This window comes from Rhinatrema bivittatum, chromosome 3, assembly GCF_901001135.1.
Source record: "Rhinatrema bivittatum chromosome 3, aRhiBiv1.1, whole genome shotgun sequence".
NCBI lineage: Eukaryota > Metazoa > Chordata > Amphibia > Gymnophiona > Rhinatrematidae > Rhinatrema > Rhinatrema bivittatum.
The window spans coordinates 182,285,300-182,303,862 of NC_042617.1; the positions used below are offsets into that span (position 1 = coordinate 182,285,300).

At 46.5% G+C, this 18,563-nt stretch overlaps 1 long non-coding RNA gene across 2 annotated transcripts in view; it reads right to left on the reverse strand.

The window, feature by feature from the left end:
* LOC115088715 overlaps window positions 1-18,563 on the reverse strand; it is an 83,280-nt gene that overhangs the window by 43,707 nt on the left and 21,010 nt on the right. For both annotated transcript variants that reach the window (XR_003855834.1, XR_003855833.1), the window contains exon 2: window positions 13,470-13,517. This is a non-coding gene — a long non-coding RNA (uncharacterized LOC115088715). The remainder of the gene's footprint in view (window positions 1-13,469; window positions 13,518-18,563) is intronic.

Consider the following 18,563-nt stretch of genomic DNA (forward strand, 5'->3'; position numbering starts at 1 on the left):
CAAGGGATGTGAGCTGATGCCGTACCCTGTGTTCCCAGTTTGTTCCTAGGTTTGCACGGTTTAGGGATAGGACTTGCAAACCCCCCTAATTTTAGAGACACATTTCCCCCCTGTTAACCCCACCTTTAAAAGCCAGCTGACTGGGCTCAATTTTTTAATTTTACTACTTGCATGTCCTCCATAGCAGAAGTAAATTTGTGTGGTAAAAGACCCCAGCGTATGTCTGTGCACGCAAGTATTTGTGTGCACGTTTTTTGGCCAGACCCTGACATGCCCACCCCCCTTCTAGACAATGCCTATGCTTTGCTTCTTTTTAGAAAGTTTGCACTTGTGCAGGCAGTGGGTGATACGCGCATCTGAGGGTGGATTATAAAACCTACTCGGTGTATACTGACCAAAGTTGTGTGCATTTCTTCTGCTTTTGGCACACATGTCTTTTAAAATCTACCTATATATGTGTAACACAGAGAGAGTGTTTGAGAGAGACAGTTCATGCGGGTGAATGTATGAGAGCCTATGCAAAAGAAAGATGGAGAGAATTGATATGAAAAAGGGCAGAGAACGTTTTTGCATCCCATTTACATCCTGTAGCCCTCCCACCACCAAATGAGGCATCCCAGCTCAGGAAGGAGAGCTGACATATAAGCCAGTCATGCCCAGTGAGGAAAGTTATCACCAGGTAAGGTAGCCTGAGACAATGAGGAGTGTCACATCCACCATGCGTGAACTGAAGCTGACATGAGCATTGTCATCCTTTGTATGGGAGATGTGTGGGAGTTGTGGTTTGGGGATCAGAAGAGTTCAGAAGGTAGAAGCTATGTACGGTTGATACAAGAGTACGTGCTGGAGATGGCGGAATGAAGGTGAAGGTCTAGGAAGGTCACTGCTGCTACTGCAGTGCCTTCTGAGTCCACTACCACCAGGAAGAGAATGCAGACTTTTTTTCCCTCACTGAAGGACACCAGAAGATGACATGAGCATCAATGTCCTTGGTATGGGAAACTTCTAGGAGATGAGGTCCAGGGGTCAGAAGGGTCTGGTGCAGCTGTTTCTGGGGAATAAGGCTGGAAGCAGCAGACTTTTTATAGCTCATTATTCCACAATACTTTTCAAGCCAAAGATAGCATATTGGGCCTCCCAGATTGGCAGGAATATTTCTGGAGCTTTGTCTAATTCAGTCAGCCAGGTATTTGCAGTGCTGCTTACTCACAGGTAAGGTTGTTACTGTTTGAGTTCTTGGTGTTACTCCTGGTTTGCTATATAAAGTTTGACTGTCTTTCTTGCAGGGTTTTGTCTTACTGCACAATGTGTCTGGCACTGGCAGTAGAATGTGTGTATGTTACTGATAATGAGTTGACACCAGAATTTGAATTTCTTTTTTTGATAGTGAGTTTTAAGAGGAAACATCCAAAATCAATTGTTGGGGGAATTTCTGTGGAGGTAGAGTGTGTTACAGAACTGGAGGTGCAGAATTTATTTTGATATTCTGTCCCTTCCTGTAATAGATTGTAGACTTCACTCTCATTTCTCTATAGAAGAATTAGTTGAATGAAGATATCAAATAATTTTAAGAATAGTTTTACTAGATGGTTGAAACTGGCCAGCTTTTTAAAACTTGTGCAGAAGGCACTTGGATCTTTTTCTTATTGTACTTTTATTAGGGGTGTGCATTTGTTTGCAATGCATTGGCAATCCGCAACGTATAGGTCCATATTCGTTGTATTCGTGGGTTTGTGAAACGTATCGCGATCCCCCATGAATATAAACATATCATTAGTTTTATTCTTTTGGCTCGCTCGCAGTGATTTCATAGCGGCCGTTTGAAGTAGGTGAATGCCATGTGGGTGTATCCATAGCAAAAAACCAGCCCTTTCCTGGGATTCATAGGTGACCTCACAGCCCTGTCATAGAGTGGGTCAGGCAGGTTGGCAAGGAGACCAGAATGCAACCTATCAGCGTTAAGCATTTTTCTAATGCAACGAATTGCCGCTCTCATTCAGTGCTCTGTGACGCTGTTCCTGATGACCCAGCACTACATATATGTTTAGGACGCGGCGTACCACACACTTTCTTTGCAGGGGTGGTCTGGCAAGGTGGTCTGTGGAAGGTGGCTTCACTCAGAGCTAGTCTGAGTGTCTCAAATCTGTATTCAATTACTAGCTACATCGATAGAAAAAGATATTTGTTCGATTTGGCTGTAGTGCCAGCTACTAGCCCTGGTTTTCTTTTTTACTGCAAATTCTTTTTATTGATCTGAGACGGTCTGTCTGTACAACTGAGAGAAGCTGCTAGCACTAGTAGTGGCATTTTGCTGCTTATTTTACCCCCTGGAGTCAGTTGCAAGCAGCATTTGGGTGTCATGGGTGAGAGATATATTCAGTTTGTAGCTAGTTTGATAGAATTGCCATTGAAACAGATATTTCATTGATTTTGCTGCTGTTCCAAGCCAGGCTTTTTTGTTAACTGGCATAACTGCAGGGTTTTTTTTATTGAACTCATTGACTCTGTGTGCTCTTTTATTCCAAGAAAGCATTGCACTTGGCATCAGTAACAGTGGGCACTGGGTAGTTTTGCAGAATCATGTATATTGGGACAGCGCAGCTCTCTGAAGCCAAATCCCCAGTGGTCCTCTTTTGTAGTTACCACTTTGTTGTGTGCACATACATTACAATAGTGCACATCAAGGCACTGTGCCTGTGGGCAGCCAGGTCCCCAGTGGGCCTCCTTTGTAGTTACAAGCTTGGTATGTGCACATACATTTCATTAGTGCACATCAAGGTACTGTGCCTGTGGGCAGCCAGTTTTGCAGACTTACGTATATTGGAACAGCGGTGGTCTGTGAAGCCAAATCCCCTGTGGGCCTCTTTTGGAAATAATTATTTTCTCCCAGGACAAGCAGGATGCTAGTCCTCACATATGGGTGACATCGGTATTGGAGCCCTATCACAGAAAACTTTCTGTCAAAGTTTCTAAAAAGCTTTGACTGACACTGGCACACTGAGTGCACTGAGCATGCTCAGCATGCTATGATCCCTGCGTCCACAGGGGTCTCCTTTCAGTCTTCTTTTTTCCGCTCTGCTGTAAGCATAGCGATTAGGAGCTCTGTGAGAAATTCTAACACTTTTTTCCTCATGAAAAGATTTACATTTTTACTTCACAAACACTTTTCCCTGCATGGGTCTCCCTCCGCGTTGGTTTAATCGACGTTCGGTGAGTACTATGCCATATTTTTTCGGTCGGTTCCTGTCACCTTTCTGGCTGCCAACCGACTGCGGCCTTCCCTCTCCCTATTTTTCAGTTAGTCACACATAGCCTGCAAGTGTCCCTCTGTGACACTCTGCTTGGCAATTAGCGCTAGTGGGACAGGGACTTCCACGGTTACGGGTGCCGCCACTGCCCCGGTAGATTCAGGTCCTTATTTTCCTCAGTACCTTCGCGTAGTAGATACCCCATCGCTACCGTCGGTACCCCCTTCAGGCCACCCTGCGTTTTTAGATGCCACAGGTACCCCTCCCCCTGCGGTACCCTGATGCCATCATCCCTACATAGTTTCTATCAGTGCCATCTATGTTTTATCCATGGCACTGATTTATTTCCTTAACTTTTATCGGTGCTATCGTTACCCAGGTGGATGACATCGACGGACACCTTGTCTCGTCGCTGACATCCATAATCGGGTCGATGCCACCGCTACCCGAGACACTTCCATCGCTGTTGGGGTCATTTCCATCAATGCCATCCTTTTATTATGGATGCCATCGATGCCAGGCTGTTTTCCGTCGATGGCCATCGATGCCAGGCTGTTTTCCTTTGATGCCAGGCTGTTTTCCATGCATGGCATCCATGCCAGGCTGTTTCCATCGATGCCAGGCTGGTTTCCATGCATGGCATCCATGCCAGGCTGTTTCCATCGATGCCAGGCTGTTTTCCATCGATGGGCATCCATGCCAATGCCATTTCCATGCATGGCATCGATGCCAATGCCAATTCCATCGATGAAATCCATGTCAACATCGATTCCATCGCTGCCCATGTCCGTGGCATAAATGCCATGGACGTCATTGTTGCCTGAGTCAATCCACTCGATACTGTCGATGCCCGTGGCCATACCGCAGATATTGTCGGCGCCCGCCTCCATACATCGATGATCTCGACACCCACGTTGTTCCCATCGGCATCTTCTACGTTTTTATGGATGCGGTCATTGACTCCGTCAATGCCCATATCATTTTTTCTGAAACCAGCGATGTTTTCAATTACCGTCAATGCCGACATAACACCGCCACATAATGCCCTCGTCTGAACACAGTGCTCCATGCTTTGGGTGCTTATTAAAGCCCCGTATCAGGAGCAGAGCAGGCATGCTGACAGTCCATCATCGATCGCCATCCAGGACAGCGAGGGCTTCCATCTCAGCGCTGGGGTATGACCAGGTCGAGCACTGTGGCATTCATTGTCACTGACATGATGACCGTCTGCCACCGACGCCATCCAACACATTCCTGCTATCCTTCTTGATGCTGGATGATGCTCGGGCCGAGCAACATCACCACTGCCATCGGCACTGTTCCACACAGTTTTGGCAGTCCTTCCTGCTCCAGAAACACCGGATCGAGATCCGCAGAATTCTGCACTGGCGTCAAGAGACATCAAGCCGCTGCGTCAATGGTTGGGTTCATGAGTTCGTTAATCGGCTCCCCTGTTCCCAGGCGTGCCCCACCGACATCGGTGCGGAATTCTGGTCCTCCGCTCATTCCGGTCTAAGCACCAGCCACGCCCAGCCTTGCCTCCTCTATACCTGTGCCACCATACCAGGTATCAGAGTTGAGGCGGACGTTGACGTCCACAGGCTATCCCTCGAGGACTCTGGAAATCCACGGAGCCAGCAATCTTCACCGGCTCATCCTTCGGCGGTTCACGTCGGATGGTTAGTACCCGCTTCTGCGGAATTCCCATTGAGATGTGTTCTCTAATTCTGGCCACATGGTTAGAAAAGTTCTAGGTCATGTACTTTCCAAGAACGGTATTAGTGTCACATATCGCTATGCCAGCTATGTCAGCCACAATACCAGGAGAACCTCTCTTTCTTTTCTTTGGGATTGCTTCAGGGCTTCCTCACTTTTCAGCAACGTGGCTCTGTACTGATTAATGCTCTAGCATTTGGTTCCTGTTTCAGTACCAAAGTTCCAGGTGCATTCGCTGTTCTGCTAAACACGAGATCCAGCACATACTGCCTCAACTACAAGTCCACCTCGAAGCTTGATACAGGTCTCGATGTCTCCTTGTACAGCACTCAGAAATGCGGGTAAGACTTTACCGCTCTCACTCCCGTGGGAGGTTACCTGATATCCAAATTATATCAACCCCTCCAGTGGACACCTCCCGATTTTCCAACTGGCCGGATATCAGAGCAGCCACCCCCACCTTGTACCAAGGTTCCCCGTACACTCCCCTACACGCTTCAAAGCGCACAGGGGGGAAGAGGGGGGTTGGGGAGTTTTAATTACATTATTCTTTCTTTCAACAGAAAGTAGTTACTCTCCGCCCATCCTGGATCTCAGAAATACCAACTTTCTTCAGAAGGCACAGGTAAAATGGTATCTCTCGTTACCATGTTTCCAAAATGCAGTAAGTACATTACCTCTATTCTTTCTATGTGGCTCATGGTGAGTCAACAATATTACAATTCCAAGCTCTGCCGGTGGCACCAGCTTTGACAACTGCGGTATTTCATTGAATCAATATCGGTGACTGCTGTTTCTCTATGGAGTCCAACATCATTCACGCTTTCCTTGCATGGACAGCTGCATAACCACAGGCAGTCCACTATCTGGGATTACTGTCACTGCTATAATTCCCTTATACACTTCTGGACACCATAGTCACAATGACCTTCCTGTCCAGCATCTGCGCAGACATTTTAATACATTCCTACATGTCCCTGTGTGCATATTCCATAACCTTAGCCCCCCAAAAATTTTACATTATTGGGCTCTGAGGTTTTTTCACTATGCACTTTCCTCATAGACCAAAACTGCTATGAGTTAGATTCAGTGAAATTCCATTATCAGTGGGTCTAAGCTATTCAACCGCTTTCGTCCCTCTCTATATTACGGATTTAGAACCAAAATCCTAGTCTGATCCTGCTCATGCTCGCATTTACTTCAGGTTGTAAGTTTGACCACAAATCTTCTCAACCCAATATACGTCTATTCTGCTCCAAGCAGTTCCACATAAACTTCCTGGATCTTGTACCATGAGTTATACCCTTATGCCTTCTAATACTGCCTTTGCAACAATTCCTTGTGCATACACTGCAATGAAGCTGCACAGCTTTATCCTTAGCCCTTGCTCACTTTATGCATCCTCGGGCCACTGATCTCAGACACTTACTGAATGCACTAGCAGACCATCTCCAGATAGGTCCATCCTTTCGAATGGTCTTGGACATGTGTAGTGAGAGAAATCTTCTAGCGCGGAGGTCAACCAAATGCTCAACCGGGACGGAGTTCACTGTTCCTCAGGCCCACATCTTGCCCGAGACCAGTATGCTTCCCATACTTCATACCCAAAACTCTCGTGAACCTACAACAGGACAGAGAACAATAGTCCTCTTAGCCGTATACTGGCCTCGACAAGTATGGTTTTCCATATTCTTCGACCTCTCGATCCGAGACCAATTCGCCTGGGCACAGCACCCACTCTCGTAGCTCGGAATCAGGACAAGTTGCGTCATCCCAACCTAACAACTCTTGCCCTGACAACTTGAATGTTGAAATTCTGCAACCATTTAATCTTTCAACACAAGTCTCTAAAGTTCCCGTAGCTTCATGAAAGCCTTCCGCACGTAAACCTTACCACTTTTAGTGGACTAGATTTACCAAGTGGTGCACACAAACAGGTTTTCATCTTTTTTCTTGCCCCACTCCTTCGGTACTAGATTGCCTATATCACCTTTCGAATTCTGGTCTCCAGTCATCCTCTGTAAGGGTACACCTAAATGCCATAGCGGCATACTACAAGGAAAAAGGGTATACGCCAATAACAGCGTAACCCCTAGTATGTCGGGTTATCACAGGCTTACTTCACCTTAAGCCTCCCATCGATCATTGATCATTAAATGAGACCTAATTGTAATACATTCCTGCGACAAGAAATTTCTTACATAAAACGTATTTTTCTTAGTAGCCATTACATCAGCTAGGAGGGTCAGTGAGTTGCAACCTCTCATCACATACTCACCCTACATAAAGTTCCTGCATGACAGAGTAGTCCTTTGCACTCACCCCAAATTCCTGCCAAAAGTAGTAACAGATTTTCACTTAATCATCAATACTTTTGCTTACTTTCTTTTCAAGACCTCTCTCTAGCCAAGGAGAGAGAGGTCTTGAAAAGAAAGTAAGCAAAAGTATTGATGATTAAGTGAAAATCTGTTACTACTTTTGGCAGGAATTTGGGGTGAGTGCAAAGGACTACTCTGTCATGCAGGAACTTTATGTAGGGTGAGTATGTGATGAGAGGTTGCAACTCACTGACCCTCCTAGCTGATGTAATGGCTACTAAGAAAAATACGTTTTATGTAAGAAATTTCTTGTCGCAGGAATGTATTACAATTAGGTCTCATTTAATGATCAATGATCGATGGGAGGCTTAAGGTGAAGTAAGCCTGTGATAACCCGACATACTAGGGGTTACGCTGGTGTATAAGACTCTCTCTCCTTGGCTCTAGCCAAGGAGAGAGAGTCTTATACACCTGAGACTGGGAGCATGCAGTAGCTTTTTACCTGAACCGCACGGCGGTCCATAGGACATCCAACCAACTCTTTGTTTCTTTTCACAAAAAATGAACCAAGAGTTGTGGTATTAAAACGGACTCTCTCCAACTGCCTAACAGACTGTATAGAAATCTGTTGTGAAAAAGCAAACGTTCCTCTCCAGGGGCAAGTAACAGCACATGTAGTAACGGCTATGTCTACATCAGTAGTACACTATCGTTCAGTGCCCATTATTACCATATGTAAAGCTGCAACATGGAGTTCCCTTCACATCTTTGCAGCTCATTATTGCTTGGGCAAATAAGAACGACAAGATTCGGCCTTTAGACAATCTGTCTTACAGAACTTGTTTCCAATATATTCCCAACTCCTTCTACATCCAACCTGCTGTGATTTTGGCTTCCTCATTTTTACCAACAATACTGCAATGTTGATTCACTACAAAATGGCTCAGCCTCTAGCTTGCTAATCACCCATATGTGAGGACTAGCATCCTGCTTGTCCTGGGATAAAGCAAAATTGCTTACCTTGTAATAGGTGTTATCCCAGGATAGCGAGAGAGGACTACGGGCTTAAGCAAGGATACGAGGAAAACATTGTGGACTCGAAGAGAGGACGGCAACCTCAGCCGATACGAAACTGACCCCACTCTTTCGGCGACCTGGAATGGCCCACAGAATCTGGGCGCAAATCTTCGTGAGGGGAGACGGAGACGGTGTTTTTGGTGCTAAGCCAGACCCGGTCTCCTGGCTGGTAGGTAGGAGCCGGTCGTCGGTGGCGGTCAGCCGCCTGTTTGACGGAAGAGGCTGAGCGGAGCAGTTTGTTCTGGGTCTTCTGCCACAAGGTCTGTAGCTGGCGCGCCGTCAACTGGGCGGCTGGAGAGGCGCTGGGAATAGCGAGGGGAAGTGGAGGTCTCAGCTGTTTCCCGTAGACTAGCTGGAATGGTGAGAGCCCGGTGGCTGCATGAGCTTGATTGTTATAGGCAAACTCGGCCCAGGGCAGTAGTTCCGACCAGTTGTCTTGCTTTTCATTGGTGAAGGCTCGAAGGTAGGTTTTCAGAGACCGATTCATCCTTTCGGACTGTCCGTTCTTCTGCTGGTGGAAAGCTGTAGAGAAGCTGAGCTTTACCTTGAAGTACTTTGCAGAGAGCCCTCCAGTAGCGTGCAACAAACTGGGGTCCCCGGTCGGAAACGATGTCCTGCGGGAGGCCGTGTAGCCTGAAAATATGCTAGGCAAAGAGGAGTGCTAGTTCGGGCGCAGAGGGTAACTTGGTCAATGGAACAAGGTGCACCATCTTAGAAAAGCGGTCGATGGTAACCCAGATAACCATTTGACCGCGAGACGGGGGCAAGTCCACCATGAAGTCTGTAGCTAGATGGGTCCAGGGCTCTGTGGGGACCAGCAGAGGCTGTAGGAGACCGCACGGGGGTCCAGGACTGGGCTTTTGAAGGGCACAGGTGGGACAGGAACCAACGTAGGTGCGCACATCTTGTCGGATGTTGGGCCACCAGTAGAAGCGGTTAAGGAGTTCCAGGGTTCTCTCGCGTCCTGCGTGCCCTCCAGTGAGGGAGTCATGAGCCCAGTGTAGCGTCTTTAAACGGTCTCGTCAGGGAACCACGGTCCTATCTTGGGAGAGGACCGTCAGGGCGGACAGGCGAACCTTACTAGGGTCGAGGATATACTGTGGAGGTTCTTGGTCTTCTTCGGAAAAGGAGGTCCGAGAGAGAGCATCAGCTCGGAGATTCTTGGCCGCCGGCCGGTATTGTAAAACGAAATCAAAGCAACTGAAGAACAGGGCGCAGCGGGCTTGGCGAGGGTTTATTCGTTGAGCCTGGGACAAAAACTCTAAGTTTTTGTGATCTGTATATACGGTGGTCGTGTGTCGGGCCCCCTCGAGCCATTGCCTCCATTCTTCAAAGGCGAGTTTGATCGCCAGCAGCTCCTTGACGCCGATGGAGTAATTAATCTCGGCGGGGGAAAACTTCCTGGAGAAGTAAGAACATGGCACGAGCTGTCCGGAGTCAGAGTGTTGACTGAGGACCCCTCCGACGGCAATGCTGGAGGCGTCAACCTCGACGATGAAAGGTCTGGCGGGATCGGGATAACGGAGACAGGTGTCCGTGAGGAATGCCTCTTTCAAGTCGGTGAAAGCTGCGACTGCAGCGTCAGGCCAGTTCTTGGCGTCGGCTCCCTTGCGGGTCAGGGCAGTAAGGGGAGCGACCTGATGCAAGTACTGTGGAATAAAATGTCTATAAAAGTTAGCGAAGCCTAAGAATCTCTGGAGGGCCTTGAGACCCTTGGGTTGAGGCCACCTAGTTATGGCAGCTACTTTTTCGGGGTCCATTCGGAATCCTGTGGAGGAGATGATATACCCGAGGAAGGGCAGGGCTTCAGCCTCGAAAACGCATTTTTCAAGCTTGGCGTACAGGTAGCGAGAATATATATGCTACTTTAACTGCGTCTGAGGAGAACTGTGCAGGCAGGAGGGCAAAACGCACGTAGCACTGATTTAAAAAGCCACGGCATGTCTTGATATCCCCGGCATACCGGGTCGGCGTGGGTGACTGAGTCACTGAAGCTGAACTGGGTGCTGGTGCCGGAAGAGGAGCTGGAGGCGGTTCAGGAGGAGAGGCCTCCAGGCGGGAGACCAGCTGTTCCACGGTAGCAGCAAGTGTGTCGATACAGTGCTGTTGCTGCTGGAGGCGTTGTGCCATCCCCGGAATGGCCTGCAGGCTTGGGGCCTCCGCCGAGTCCATGGCCTTGCAAACTGTTGCAGTTGGACACTGCTGGCGAGATAGTGGACCCTTGGGCCGGCCTACCTAGGGTGACAGGGTAGGCCGGGGGGTGGAGCCACAGGCAGGAGGTGTTCACCCGGGAACCAGGAACCCCCCGGGAGGAGCCCGTAGGGCACTGGGACCTCGGGGCTTGGAATAGAGGCAGAAAGTCCAGGGACTGAGATAGGCACTGTCACCATCTGGGGATGGTGACAGTGCTAGTCAGGGGACCCCTTTTTCCAGGCAGTGTAAAGTGGTTGAAAAGGAGCAGAGTCACCCCATACCCTCAGCCCCTTCTAGCAGTCAGGTGGCAGGCCAGCAGCCCCCTGCCATATGGCAGAAGTGACAAGACGCGTTAAGAACCAAATTAAGACTGTTGAGAAGATTGGTGATCAATTTTAGGCAGTTGTTCCAGTGTGTGAGTGATTTTGCGATGGATTCTGTTATCGGAATCAGAATTTGCACGTCATCTGCGAATAGGTAATGTGTTAGGTTAAGGTCTGTTAGAAGCTGACAGAGGGGGAGGAGGTAGACGTTGAAGAGAGTGGGTAATAAAGAGGATCCTTGAGGTACGCCAAGTGAGGAACTTGTTGAGGGTGATTCTTTATTATTAATTTTAACTTTGAAACTTCTATTACTGAGGAAAGATGTGAACCAGCTGAGGGCTGATCCAGATATACCTATGTCTGCTAGGCGAGTCAGGAGAATGGAGTGGTTGACGGTGTCGAATGCCGCCGAGATGTCTAGGAGTACTAGAAGGAAGGAGTAGCCCTTGTCTAATCCCATAATGATGTGGTCTGTTAATGATATGAGAAGCGTTTCTGTACTGCGAGATTTTCGAAATCCATATTGGGATGGGTATAAGATATTGTGATCTTCTAGATATTCTGAAAAGCTGTGTATTAACCAATTTCTCTGTTAGTTTGGCTAGGAAAGGGAGATTTGAGATGGGGTGGAAGTTAGCAAGTTCTTTAGTGTCTAAGTTGTGTTTCTTGAGGAGTGGTTTAAGAGAAGCGGTTTTTAAGCTGTCTGGGTACCTCCCTTGGGTTAGCAAACAGTTTATAATGTTCGCTAGAGGACCAGAAATCCTGTTTGGAATTAGTAGCAGAAGTTTGGATGGAATGTTGTCCGCTGGATGGCTAGAGGGTTTCTGTCTCTTGAGGAGGGATTCGATCTCACCGGGGGACGTTGGTTCAAAATTGTTGAGCTTGATTCCAGTGTGGGTGTGAGTGTTGGTGAATGTAAAGCAGGGGGTAGTCTTGGTAGGTAGGAGTGCCAGGGTTTTAGCAGTCTTCTGCTGAAAGAATGAAGCAAGCTCATTGGCCTTGGATTGTGCCTGATCATCAGGTATCGTTGGTGGGGATGACTTTGTGATTTGAGACACATAAGAGAAAAGCAGCTTTGCGTCATATTGGAGATCATGGATTTTGTTTGCAAAGTATTCTCTTTTTGCCTTTAGAATTGAGGTTCTGTAATGATGTAAGGTTCCTTTGTATGTCGATAGTGTTGAACGGTTTGGAGCTTTGTGCCATCTGTTTTCTTTGTGACGTAGGACTTGTTTCATCCGTTTGAGCTCATTAGAGAACCAGGGTTGATTTCCTTTTTTTTCTAGATTTATTGTTTTGGAGACTGCAGGGCATAAATTGTTTGCCACTGCTTCCGTAATGTTGTGCCATGAGAGTACGGCTGAATCGGGGTTGGATAGATCCAGGTTTGCGAGTTCTTTCGCAAGATGGTCGCTGAGGGTCTCGGATGCACATGCTTTTCTGAAATGGATGGTAGAAGGGTGCTGCGGGCTGTGAGTCTGTTGTTTTGCGGAGATCTTGGTGGTTATCAGAAAGTGATCTGACCATGGGACTGGAGTACAAGAAGGTGCCGAAGAGAAGGCGAACTTCGAGTTAATAAAGATAAGGTCCAGCGTGTGTCCTGCTTTGTGTGTTGGGTTGTTGACGATCTGCGTGAATCCCATTGCGTTGAGGGAATTGAGGATGGTTTTGCAATCGGGGGAGCGGGGTGAGGCGTCGGTGTGCAAATTAAAATCTCCCATGATCATGGTAGGGAGGTCTGAATCAATATGCTTCACTATGGATTCAATGAGGGGAGAGGCGTCAGCTTCAAGTGATCCAGGCGGGGCATAGACTAGTAGTATTTGGAGTTGTTGCGGTTTGACTAAGCCCAGTTCCAGATTGGATTCTGACCTTTGCCTGTCACTTGGATTCTGAATCCAGATTGGATTCTGCCACTTTGCCTGTCGTACTGCCTTCGAGGGTTCATGCATCTGTTATCAGTGCTCTCTTTTGAAGCTGTGGTGTGTTTTTGACATTGTTGCTGCTGCTTTGCACCTCTGTTAAAGCACTCTTGCCCCTCCTGGTACCCCTTTGCCCCTTTAAAGTGCCTTAGGCTATTCATGCCACTTTGGTGCCATTTTGCCACAGTCTAGGTACCTTGGAGCTCTTTTCTCGTTCTAATGATAGCTCCCCAGAAGTTTTATCAGAATTGATAAGAAAACTCCAATTCTGCAGCCAAAAATAGACTGCAAATACTTCCCCCATTGACTTTAATGGGAAATCGGAAAACGAATAAAACATATCAACGAATTGGTTCCCCCATGAAACGAATGCAATGAATTTGGGACCCAATGAAACGAATACTGAATAGCAACAAATTTTTTCCTTCTGCACATCCCTAACTTTTATAGCCAATTTAAAGGCAGCAACCATGCTATGGAGATGGGCATGATGTGAGGAAATGCCTCTTTAGCTTGACCCCCCTTTACACTTAGCTTCACCCCATGTTGCCCCCAAATACTTCTCTCTAGAGACCCTACTGTCTGAATTGTTTGTACTTGGTGAGGGTGTGTACATGTATGGCTGCAATCTGTCCACTAATAAAAATAGTTTATGAGATTGATATTAATTACCAGCTGCACTTTCTGCGGGCATATTTCTCCTCCTCAGTTCTGTTTAGTCTGTAAACCAGATAGAAAACACAGTTTTACTCACTGAAAGTTGATTTTTCAAACGATGCATGCATCAAAATTAGCAGATGCGCATATAAAATAGCAGATACACAAATATATGCTATTTTCAAAACTACAACATAACATACACCCATAAATCATGGTCTGTAAATTTAAAAAATAGGGTACGCCAAGGTTGTTCTAAGGTGGGGGCCAACATTTATGCAAAGAAATTGCTATTTTAAAATCTGCCAAAGTGACGTTTGTGCGGCTTTTACTCGCAAATATATACTCCAGCTTAGTAACTAGTGTAAGTAATCGTAAACATCTTAAAAGTGAAAAAGTGACTGGGTGGAAGAATTAGTGTGAAATGTGGGTACTCTTCAGGCACTTTAGTAAATATGTCTCTTATTCCTTGTCTCAGTATGCAACATTTTACAGTGATCCAAAATATACCATGAGCCCCAGAACTTAGTTTAGAATAGAAGGTCCATATTCAGCCACTGTGTGGCTCTGCTAGTAAGCTGAATAAACTTATTTGGCTAACTAATGCTGTATATTCAGTGGTCACCCACACCTATGATTCCAGCCAGCTATCTTAAAGTTAGCCAGATAAGTTTATCTGGCTAACTTTAGTACAGCTTTACAGGCTGACCCCAGTTGGCCTGGTTAAGTTATCTGGCTCATTCTATATATTGGAATTAGCCAGATAACTTATCCAACAAACTCAGCTCTTTTCCAGATTGCCTCTTCCCCTGCCCCTGGAATGACCCTGGCTTATATGGCTAAATTCTAGCCAGACAAATAGTTATTCAGCTAGTATTTAGTAGGGATGTACATTTATTAAAAATAAATGTTAATTCTGAAATGAATATGCCCCTTTTGTTGCATTCGTGGTCCCAAAAATAAACGGGGTACTTCTCATGAATGAAACATATGTCATTCATTTCATTCCTATAGACAATAATGTGTTATGACTCCACAGAGTTCCTCTGCCTGTTTTTTACCCCTCACCACTGCAGGATCATGACTCCACAGAGTGCTTGCTTTGCTCCACTGTAGGGGGATGACTCCACTGAGTTCCTCTGTCTCCATTTCTCCCATAACCACCACACGGTCTTGACTGCACTGAGTTTCTCTGCCTCATTTTCCACGAACACCACTGCTGACGCATGACTCCACTGATTTCCCTGTTCTACTTTACCCCAATAACTATTTGGGGCAAAGCAGGGGAAGTCAGAGGAGTCGTGCCTCAGTGGTGGTGTTTGTAAAAACTCTATGACTGGGGTAGGAGTTCCTCTGACTGATTTGCCACAATCACTACCACTGGGCATGACTCCACTGAGTTCCTCTGCTGGCTTTGCCATAATAAAAAACTTTGGGCATAACTCCACTGAGTTCCTCTGTCTCCTTTGCTCCAAACAACACACCAGGTCTGACATATGATGCTTAAGCCTTGCTTACTCCATTCACACTCCCTGGGTCCTGACACTTCCAGCTTCAGCATGCCATGCTGTAACCATAACTGTAATGGCCTGACATTTCTTGCATCAACCTGTCTTCCTCCAACCACAACCACCGGAGACTGACACAGTTTCAGCCTGCCATATTCCAATCACAAATCCTGGGGCCTCCCACATCCGCTTTCTGTTTGTCATATTCCATCCAGTAACACTTGATTCTGCCACTTCTACTTACAGTCTGCCATGTTCCAATGACAGCCCATGGGCTTGAAACTTCCAGTTATAGCATGTGATGCTCCAAGCATAACCACTGAGTCCTGACTTAACCAGCTTCAGCATGCAATGCTCCAACCACAATCCCTGGGCTCTGATACTTCCTGCTTCAGGATATCATGCTCCAATCATAACCAATGAGATCTACACTTCCAGCTTCAGCTTGCCATACTCCAACCATAACCATTATGACCCTACACTTTCAGTTTCAACATGCCATGCTCCAAACATAACCACTGTGTATTGACATTTCTTGTTTCAGCATGCCATGCTGCAACCATAACCATTGTGGCTTGACACTTCCAGCTTCTGCATGCTATGTTCCAACCATAACCACCATTGCCTGACACTTCCATCTACAGTGTGCCTTCCTCCAACCATAAACACTATGGCTTGATGTATCCTACATCAGCCTGTATTCTTCCAACCACAACCACTGGGGCTTGACATTTCCCGTTTCAGCATTCCATGCTCGAGCCATAACCACTCTGGCCCTTCAGCTTCAGCATGCTATGGTTCAACAATAGCCATTGTGATCTGACAGTTCCAGGTTTAGGATGCCATGCTTCAACCAGAATACTTGGGGGGCGTATGAGCCTGTCTTCCTCCAACCTCAAACCCTGGGGTCTAACACTTCCAGTTTCAGCATTCCATAGTTCAACCATGGCCATTGTGACCTGACACTTCCAGCTTCAGGATGCCATACTCCAGCCATAATTCATGGGGTCTAATGGTTCCACTTTCAGCATACCATACTCCAACCATAAAAACTGTGGCCTTCCAGTTTCAGCATGCTATGCTCCAATCACAATCTCTGTGGCCTGACACTTCCAGCTTCAGCATGCTATGCTTCGACCATAGCCATTCTGGTCTGATATATCCAGCATCAGCTGGCTTAGCTGTAAACACAACCCGTGGGGCCTGATACTTCCACCTTCAGCATGCAATGCTCCAACCATAACAACTGTAGTCTGTCACTTCCAGCATCAGTATGCCATGCTCCAACCAGAATTCCTGGGACCTGCATGAGCCTGTCTTGTTTCAACCACAATCACATTTCCAGTTTCAGCATGACATGCCATGCTCCAACCATAACCACTGTGGCCTGACTTATCCTGCATCAGCCTGTCTTTCTTCAACAACAAACCCTGTGGCCTGATACTTCCAGCTTCAGCAAGCCATGCTCCAACTATAATCACTGTTGCCTGACATATCTTGCATCACACTGTCTTGCTTCAATCACAACCCCTGGGGTCTGCCACTTCAAGCTTCATCATGCCATGTCCAACCATAACCATTTTGGCCTGACGTATCCTGAATCAGCCTGTATTCTTCCAATCATAACCAATGTGTCCTGACACTTCCAGCTTCAGGCTACCATGTCCCGAAGTGCACCACTGGCGCCAATTCTGCATCTTCAACCCCTGGTTCTGAGTCTTCCCTCCTGAAAAGGTTTTAAATTGGTCCATCTTTCATACCTCTCCGGGTGTGCATTTTTGAATCATATCTCCTTTGCATCTCATCTCCTCCAGGATATACATTTAGATCCTTCATTCTCTATTCATATGCCCTCCAATACACATCCCACAGCATTTTGGTCTTCTTTTTATCGACCATTACCATCTCTATTCTTTTTTTTAGATACAGTCTTCAGAACTGAACACAGCATAGTACTCCTGTCCCAGAGAGGTTTTAGCAAGGTCCTGTATAAGGGCATTCTCACCTCCTTTTTCTTAGTTATCCCTCTTTCTATGCAGCCCAGCATCCTTCTGGCTTTACCTAATACCTTGTCTCATTGCTTTTACACCTTCAGATCACCAGACGCTATTACCTCCATGATGTTTCTCTTTGTCAGTACACATAATTGTTTCTCCCTACCATCACATACAGCTATTTTGGATTATTGCAGCCCAGATGCATATCTCTGCACTTCTTGGCATCGAATTCTACCTGCCAAATCTTCAACCACTCTTCAGACTTTCTTCATTGACTTTTCATTCTACTTCTTCAGGCCTGTCCATTCTGTTACAGATCTTAGTATCCTCCACAAAAAGAAAAATGTAACCTTCAATCCCCTCTGGAATGTCGCTTAGAATGTTGAATACAATGTAGAATTTAATGTCTGCTTCTGGAGAAGCACACCAGCTCTCAAGTATAAAGTCAATTTTACGACCATGCTCACACATCTTGCCCATCTCAAAACAAAAAGACTCAGGATCCTTATTAATTTAAAATAAACTTTGCAGTCCCTAGGAATGCTACATTTGCTGCCTGCAGAGGTATTTTACAAATGAGGAGATTGTGAAGCAGTGTGTATGTATGTGAGAGATTGAGAGCTAGTATAAGTGAAAAATGGATTTTGTGTATTGACGGTGCTTGTTTGTGAGAGAGGGAGCCTATGTGAGGGCGCTTGTTTGTTTGTGAGAGAGGGAGCCTGAGTGAAGGGATGTGTTTGTGTGTGTGTGTGTGGGTGTGTGTGTGAGAGAGAGGGGGGGGGGAGCCTAGATGTGTATGTGTGGTTGAGTGAGTGAGGGAGCCAGTGTGCAGAACTGTGTGAGAGAGAGACATAGGTAATCTGTGTGAGGGTTTATGTGTGAGAGAAAAAGGGAGCCTGTGTGGCTGTGTCTGCAAAAGAGAGAATGAGCCTCTATGAGGGTGTGTGTGTTTGTGCGAGAGAGCGGGACTCTGTATTAGGGTGTGTGTGTGTGGGTGTGTGTGTGTGCATGAGAGAGACTGTATCAGAGGGTGTATATGTGCACCAGACTGAGAGAGCCTGTGTGTGTTAGAGAGAGGGTGAGAGAGGGGTCAAACTCTGGAAGAGGAGATAGTGTGGAAGGGATTTAGCTTTCAGGGGGAGAGGAGAGATAGTGCCAGGGGGAGGAGTCAGGGCCTGAGAGGGCAAAGTAAAAGGAGACTGGTCAGGGGAGCAGGGAGAGAGATTGGAAGAGACACTCTTACAGTGAACTTCTAGGGAAATTCTGCTCAAAATATTTAAAACCCTGCATCTTTAAGAAATAACTTTTTTATCTGTATTACATTTTAAATTACTTAAAGACTGTCATGTATATTATGTTATTTTGTCCAATATAAAGTATGCAGAATTTTGCAAGTTTTTGTACACAGAATTTTAAATTTTTGTGTGCAGAATTCCCCCAGGATCATAAGAACAGAAGAAATTGCCATGCTGAGTCAGACCAAGGGTCCATCAAGCCCAGCATCCTGTTTCCAACAGAGGCCAAACCAGGCCACAAGATCCTGGCAATTACCCAAAAGGAATGATGTTACTACTTTCTCCTGATTATTAATGGAAGTGTTCACC